Raw genomic sequence first — 7,468 nt, forward strand, 5'->3', positions numbered from 1 at the left:
CAGAGCTTTGTCCTTTTAGTTTGAAAAGTGCTGACAAGGAACTTAGGTGACCCCATCCTCTCCAAACATTGGGTTTTGGAGAATTTCAGCCTAGTTTAAGGCTATCAAATGGCATGACCAATACTAGGACATCCTCCATATCCTAACCTCACTTTTTTATTTTGGCTTCAAATCCATGGAGAGTGACCTGAAATGTGCTTCAAGCACCCAGGCATTTTCTGAAGCAGCTCTTGAACTCCCCCTGGCTCCTTTCTTTGGACAGGGACTAGTCCCATGCTGAGACTGGGGTAGCCAAGCAATCCTTGCATGCACTGACAAATTTCAGTCATTGTTTGGCTATTACCGAAAATCCAGGCAGCTCCCACATGTCCAAAATCTGTTCTGCAAGAGCTTGGTCAGCTTCTGTGTGGATCACACCAACTTTAGGGTGTCACTTTTTTTTTTTTTTTTTTTTTGAACTTTGGTTTGAGTACAAGGGAGAGGAAGGACTGCCTGGCTGAGCTGGAGATGGGATTACTTTTTCAACAGCAAGAAGGACTTGAATGAGTTTAAATCAGTCATGAAATGGCAACCTTAAAGAAAAGAAGCTTTAAGACTGGAGTGCCTGCATGGTTTACTAACAGATTTGTCCCTGTTCTATGTCAGTGGTTTACATTATCAACGGCTGAATAGAACATGAGGGGATGTTTACCACAGTCCCATTTTCTAGATATTTGCGTGTTTTCCCCATCCTTGGACTTTCCAGAGAAATCCTTTGTCCCTCACAAACATGGAGAGAGGCAGCCTGTTTTTGAAAGGTCTGTTTTGAGAGGGTCTGTTTTTGAAAACCACGAGATCTTTCCTGCTGCCCCCAACTCTGCACACCACAAGGTAGGCAGAAATCCCCCCAGGAAGGTGAAGGGAGGAGGAGAGGTCAGCCAGGAGGATGGAAGATGCTGCCTCCATCCTTCCCAGTGGGGTGCGAAGCGGGCAAGGAGCAGCAGCTGGACAGGGTTTGCATGGACTAGGAGAAGAGTAGCATCACCCAGAAAGTCTGTCCCTATGGCAGTACTGATCCCCAGGCATGAAGAAATTATTGCAGGCATGTCGTGCATGTAGAGGAGACAAAGCCACTAGCTTTGCTCTGCAGGGAGCACTTTCCTGATACTTTTTTTTTTTTTTTCTGCCACTTTTCCTACCACTTTTCCAGCTGAGTTTAAATTTACAGCTGTTATGACTACTTATGAGATAGCAAAGGGAGGGGGCAGGCATCAAATAAAAACATGCTGCCTTTCCTCAGTACTTCTCCACTTTAACTAGAGGTCTCAGGAGTCATTTGAAGAGGGCAAATCTGATATCACTGGGGTTATGGCCATGATGGGTCTGCCTTGGCAAGTCTGTTGGGCAAGAGGAGGTCCCTGAGGCACTGCAATTCAGGAAGCTGCTAATGAAAATGTAACGGCAAGATTGCCTCTAGGACCTGTCTGAATCAGTTCCTGGAATGGACTATCTAAATTGGCAATATTGTGAATATCGCAACATGAGATTAGCTTTGGAAAGCGCATTCAACCTCATATATTGAGACTCTCCTAGTACATCAGGCTTGGATGAGACCTACAGCAGGAGCTGAAGATGCCCTCTTCCTTGCAGCAGGAATTGTCCACCCTCCCCTTCAGCATCTTCTTCTCATTCTGCCACAGACCACAGATCTGATCTAGTCTGGTTTTACCACTGTTATTTTAAAGTTGTAATAAATGTGCTGCTGCTGACACCCTTTTCTATGTGTGCTCTTGCAGAGAGATACGCTAGTAAAAACTTGCAGTTCTCCCACACCAAGAAATTTTCTGTACTTTTCAGCAGTTTACTCCTTCTTTCAAAAACATAGGGTCCCATCATATTCCTTCCTCACTGCCTGGGAAGCAAAAGCATCTTCACCCTTTTTCTGTGGAGTGAAAAGTTGTGCCAAAGGGGAATATTTGCAGGTAAGAAAAATTTTTATGGAGTTAAATCGAATGACAATTGCAAATCTGTCCTGTGTGCCTTACTGATTACATACTTTCTCTGCCCAAAGGGCAAGAAAAAAAAAGTGCAGTGTATGTTTAGACAGCCCATGGAGACATTCCTTGTACGTTGGGTGTTCATTGGAACACTTTAATATGGATGTCTGCATTTACTCCACCCTGATGGTTGAACTCCTTCAGATTTCCAGAATGATGAGTGACCTGGAATTTATAATTACAATAGGTGTAATGCAATTAATCACCACCTCAGAGCTGTCTTCTGTTGCTAACTGCTTTATGATATCAATCCTTTGCAGCAAGTGCAAGAGAACAGCTTGTGTAACATAGCTACTTCCAGCTGAGACAAGTTCAGTGGGGTTCCTACCACCCGGAGAGGTGCAAAGATCCCTTTCTGCTCCTCTGCAACAGCTGCTTTCTGCAAATGCCAAGGAGTTCCAGGTTGCAGATAGCAATACATGTGGTGAGCCATACCAGCAGATGATACATATGCTTGAAGTCCTCCTTAAGCACCTAGTTTCTATTTAGCCAGCACCTTATAGCCATTCCACATCTCTCTTTCTAGGTCATTTTTTGGGAAGATAAAAGGGGTAAGCATTTCTGCTCGTGATGCTGCAAAACTCAATCACAGACAAAAGCTAATATAAGAGAGTAAGGCATAAGTTAAATATAGGTTGAAGAAAAATGAAGAAAACAGAGAAGATGTAAGTATATGCCCTTTAAACCTCAGCACAGGTACATGTGGTTAATTATTAATTATTGATATGGTTTATTGATGTATTGATGTATCGATTTGTGCCACCTGGAGGACAAATCCCATTGTTCTGAACAATGTATAAACCTTTGTCTGTACCTGAAGAGTTTGCAGAGATTTTCCAAGGAGAAGAGCACATGCTGGAACACTGACAAATTTGAATGCTGAGAGTATCTGAGTTTTCCCTCCACACTATGAGCAGAATTAAAAAAAAAAAATAAATCAAGCTTTTGGATAGGACAATTTGTTACATTTAGTGAAATCATTTCAGCTCTCTGCCTTGCAATTTGTTTCAAAATGATTGAAATAATTTCATTTTATTTACTCAAAAGGGTTCAATATTGTAACAGAAACATTTTGTCCTGTGAAAATGCAAAATTTCTATCAGACTTGCAACTTTTTAAGACACCTTGTTTTTAAAAGAAATAAGAAATGCTTGGATTGAAAAAATACTAACATTTCCAGCAAACTAAGAAGGTCATAATTTCCATCCAGCTCCATTTGCAATTTTGGTAGGAGATGAGAGACTCTAGTCTGCAGAAGCAGATCATTTAGGGAAGGAAACAACGAAAGTTTTACAAGAAATTTTAATTAAAGTAGAAATAATTAGGTGCTGAGGAATCACAACACAAACTTGGCAAGGGATCAGTCTATGCTAGCAGTGTCTTTTTGCTGTATGTCTCTGCCCTTGGACAGATGTAACCATAATTTCAGTTACTGGTTAACCAGCTTGCCATGAAAGTTCAATTCTTAGAGGCTGGTTTATATTATAACTATTGGTATCTGACTGTAAGTCCAGAGGGATCAGAGCTAAGGGTTGCAACTTGATTTTCTACTTCACTAGGAATTCTGCAATTTTCTATTCCAGTACAAAAAGGTGTTAAAACTATGAGGAATTTCATATAAAGCAGAATTTTGAAAAGTTATGTTAGGTCAGGTCTCAAAAGGTATTATTATGAGCAAATACTTACAATTGTTTTGTCTGAAAAATAATTCTAGTATACTGAAAAAAAAAAATCAGTCTGAAAAGTAAATTTAAACAGAACAGAAAAATAATTCATTTCAAAACTGTAGAAATGAGATACTGCAAATTCATAATGATGATTAATTTTTGTCAGTTTTGTTGTTAATTTGGTGGTTTCAGTACAACCAATATATTTGTAAAGGATGTTTAACAATGTGTTGGTCACTGTTTGTGTTTGTTATTCATCCAAAATAACTGTATTTCTAAATCTCACTTTGTTTCTATGTCCCAACAGAAAAAATGGTGGAGAAGTGAAGAAAGAAGGAAATCTCCTTTTTTCTTGCCACTCATTGTTTTGTCTATTTATTCTAAAAACTCCTTGGCTGTTTGTGACGGGACCAAGCTCCCTGACCCCAGCTCACAGACCAGGTCTCCAACGGGTGCTGCTGAGCAGGGAGCAGCGTTGCCGTTGAGCGGTTTTGCTATGAAGGCCATGCGTTAGTTATGTCTGATGTGTTGGCTCTTGGATGCCACAAGGCATATCCTTTGTCACTGGAGATAATGGAAGGTCCAGAGGAAAACAAGGCAGATGAGCAGCAAAGGAGGTGAAAGGATTCAGCTCCCCCGGAGAAGTTTCTATTTTTATCTCAGATTCCTTAAAATAGCCTCTGCAGTGTTTACAGGGTGGTTTTCTCTGGTGTGAATCATGCGGAGCTGCGTGCTGCTCCTGCTCAGCATTGCCAGAGGCCATGGGGTCTCTCCAGATGATGGAGGAGCTCAGCATAGGAAGGGCTGGGGGATGAGAGGGTTTTACAGTGCTGAGAGGAAGGATGCCCAAAACCTTCGTAGGAACTTCCAGGCAACCTCCTATGAAAATCCCTCTCTTCAGCCACTGAGTCTCCATTGTGCTGCCAGTGAGCAAGACCAAACCCGTCTCCCACCCTGGGCACAGCCTGCACCCCCCCACCACCTCCACAGAGGGACGTAGCCTGAGGAGGTAGCAAGAAATTTGCTGGTCCCTGGGGTGGTCACTGCCTCACTTTTGGGTGCTTTTAATAAAGTATGGTCTGATCACTTTCACTGGAAACCATTGAACAAGGCAGCAAAGTGTCCTGAGCCTTGTCTCCAAACAGGTTGTCCACAAACCCCAGTAACCTCCTCTGAACTCCCCTCCACCTGGCCAGGCTGTGCTCCCACACACCAGAGCCTCAGCAAGCCCCGTCCTTCCACCACTGCTTTCCCTTCCCCTTTCACAGGAGCAGCTCTGCCTCCTGTATGGTCAATCACTCTCGTTGTTTTCTTCAGAGGGCTCTTTTTCAGTTTGGCTCAGCCATAAAGCAGATGCAGTTCTCACTGCCCTCCTGCAGACCTACATTTCCAAGTTCCTTCATTTTCCTCTCTGCAATAATCCTTATCTGTCAGACACTGAAGCTGTTAGGCTCAATAAATTGATGACTATAAAGAACTCTACATTGGAAAACTGTGTTGAGTACCATTTTTCTTCTGCAAGCTTCCTCCAGGGCCCTGGGAAATGTGAAAACATAGTTTTGAAAATTTTAGACATTTTTCTGTCAGCATGGCGAGACCAAAAACATTTAGAAGCATAAACTGAATGTTCAGAAGTGCTTTTGTCTCAGACTGCAAATCTGCAAAGTGCTGCTCTCACAATTGTTAATTGTGAATGGTCTACAAAAGTTCAGTAGAAGAACTGACTAGGCTTTTCTCATGATAGATGAGATCCTTCAAGAGGTTCCCTCCCTTCTCACCATATCCAATAGTTCAATGTTCAGACACTTGCTTTCAAGCCTCTACTTTAAACACTATCAAGTTAGTTGTACAAAATAGAAGGAAAGATATGAAAAAGCCCATCCCAGGTAGCTTCATTGTCTCCTACCAAGAGGGGTCTGTGCTCAATAGCCACAGCATAAAATAGGTAAAGTGGTTATTCACACTTGGCCTCTCCCACAGCCCAGGGAAGTGCTGTAACCACTGGGCTTGGAGTCTACTAGTACACACACATGTCTGAGGGCTCGTCTCTGCTGTCTTTTGTGTGGGTTTGGCAGGCTCTGCAAATGCCTAATGGATCAGGTCTTGCCAACAAAACAGAAAGTGGGGAACGCCTAGTTTAAGAGTCTCTCTAGGGCTTGTGCACAAGCAGCTCACCATGTCCAAAGAGCTAAATCCAGAGGGGATTAAGTGCTCAAGCCTAGCATGTAAGCATCCTTGAGAAACCTAAAACCTCAGCTGCCACCTAACACTGTAGGTGCTTTAGGTGCCTAGGTGCTGACGTTCCTCCAAAGGAGTGCACACAAAACTGTCTACACCCCAGGCCTTTAAACACTCAAATTTCTGCTGCTGCACAGCAGACATCCTACACGAGGTACGTGCACATCCCCATGGCATAAACATTCTCCACCATACTCAGACTGTTCTCCTCTTTCCTAAAACAACAGAGTTGTCCCCGTTGTTTTATGACATTTTGGAAAGGAATTCAGCAATACACTGAAGGACACATAACAGAACAGGGACAAACACTGATAACACTGGCAGAGTGGCAAATAGGGTGGGTGTTTGATAGCTTCCCAAATGCAGACTTCCACCCTCTGCTTAATGATAGGAAAAGTGTAGACAGGATATCCCTGCAGGGTGTCTCTTCAGGAGAGTTGTTGGCAAAATGTGTGTTTCTCTATATGTGGTGAGCAAAGGTGCTTTGAGCCAGAAGGATTTTTTATTGTGTAAGAGAACAAAACAAGAAAGAACAAAAGTAGTTTTCATTAGAGAAGCGTGTGTGTGCGCGTGCATGCGCTCCCTCTGTAATAATCTGTAACGAAGTGAACATAAATTGGCTGCCTGTGTCTCTAAATAGCAGTCATTTGAAATCTAACATCGCTGTAGACATTAACAGTCATAACACATACAGAGCTCCATACATGACAGCACTCATTTGTTTCCAAATGCCTCCAGCTGAAAGAGAAGAGGACTGGTGTTTGCAGGTGTACTGTGAGGCTGGGTGATTGTGGGGACAAACTGGTCCCCACAGAGTCAGACACTAAGGAGAAGTCAGGCTTGTGAGGGAAGCATGAGAAACACAGAAAAGTACGTAGGAAGAAGTTGGTGTTCGTGGGAGGCCATGCATGGTTGGACAACAAACTGAAGGTGACGGGATGTTATCACGCCTTAGAGCTGATTTCTGGAGGAGAGATGGGAACACCTTCCCCTTTATAGTCCCACCAGAGGGTGAGAGTATTGAAATTCAAAGCCAAGGACCTCCACTGGAATGGCATGTGCAGGACACCTTGTCCCTGGAGTCAGCTAGAGCTTTATGCCCTATGAAAACATGGGGAAAAGTTGAGCACAGAGAGGAGTAATGCGTGTTATTACTGTGCTTCAGAATCCAAGATGTTTCCTAAGTCAAGAAGGGCGTAAGAATCTGAACAATCTGACTTTACCCAAAAGACTATCCACAGCATCAAAATGACCGAAGAGTTTGGTTAACGCTGGGTTCAGAGTCAAGAGTCAGGGAGCCAGAGTGCCTGACCATCAGAGGGGGTCTGCCATTGCACTCCAAACCCACGTCCTTCTGAAGTACTGGCCATGCAAGAATCAAAACATTTGAAGTTGTCTGTTGCCTTCAAAGATCTGTCCGTTGTGCAAAGTTTGAGAAAAGCTTTTCCAACTCAGCTTTGATCTGACTTGGTAAGATAAGCACAGAAGGTCAACTTTGCCTTTCACTGGTAGCAATGCAACTTTGAG

Source organism: Aythya fuligula, chromosome 23 (assembly GCF_009819795.1).
Source record: "Aythya fuligula isolate bAytFul2 chromosome 23, bAytFul2.pri, whole genome shotgun sequence".
In the NCBI taxonomy this organism is placed as follows: domain Eukaryota; kingdom Metazoa; phylum Chordata; class Aves; order Anseriformes; family Anatidae; genus Aythya; species Aythya fuligula.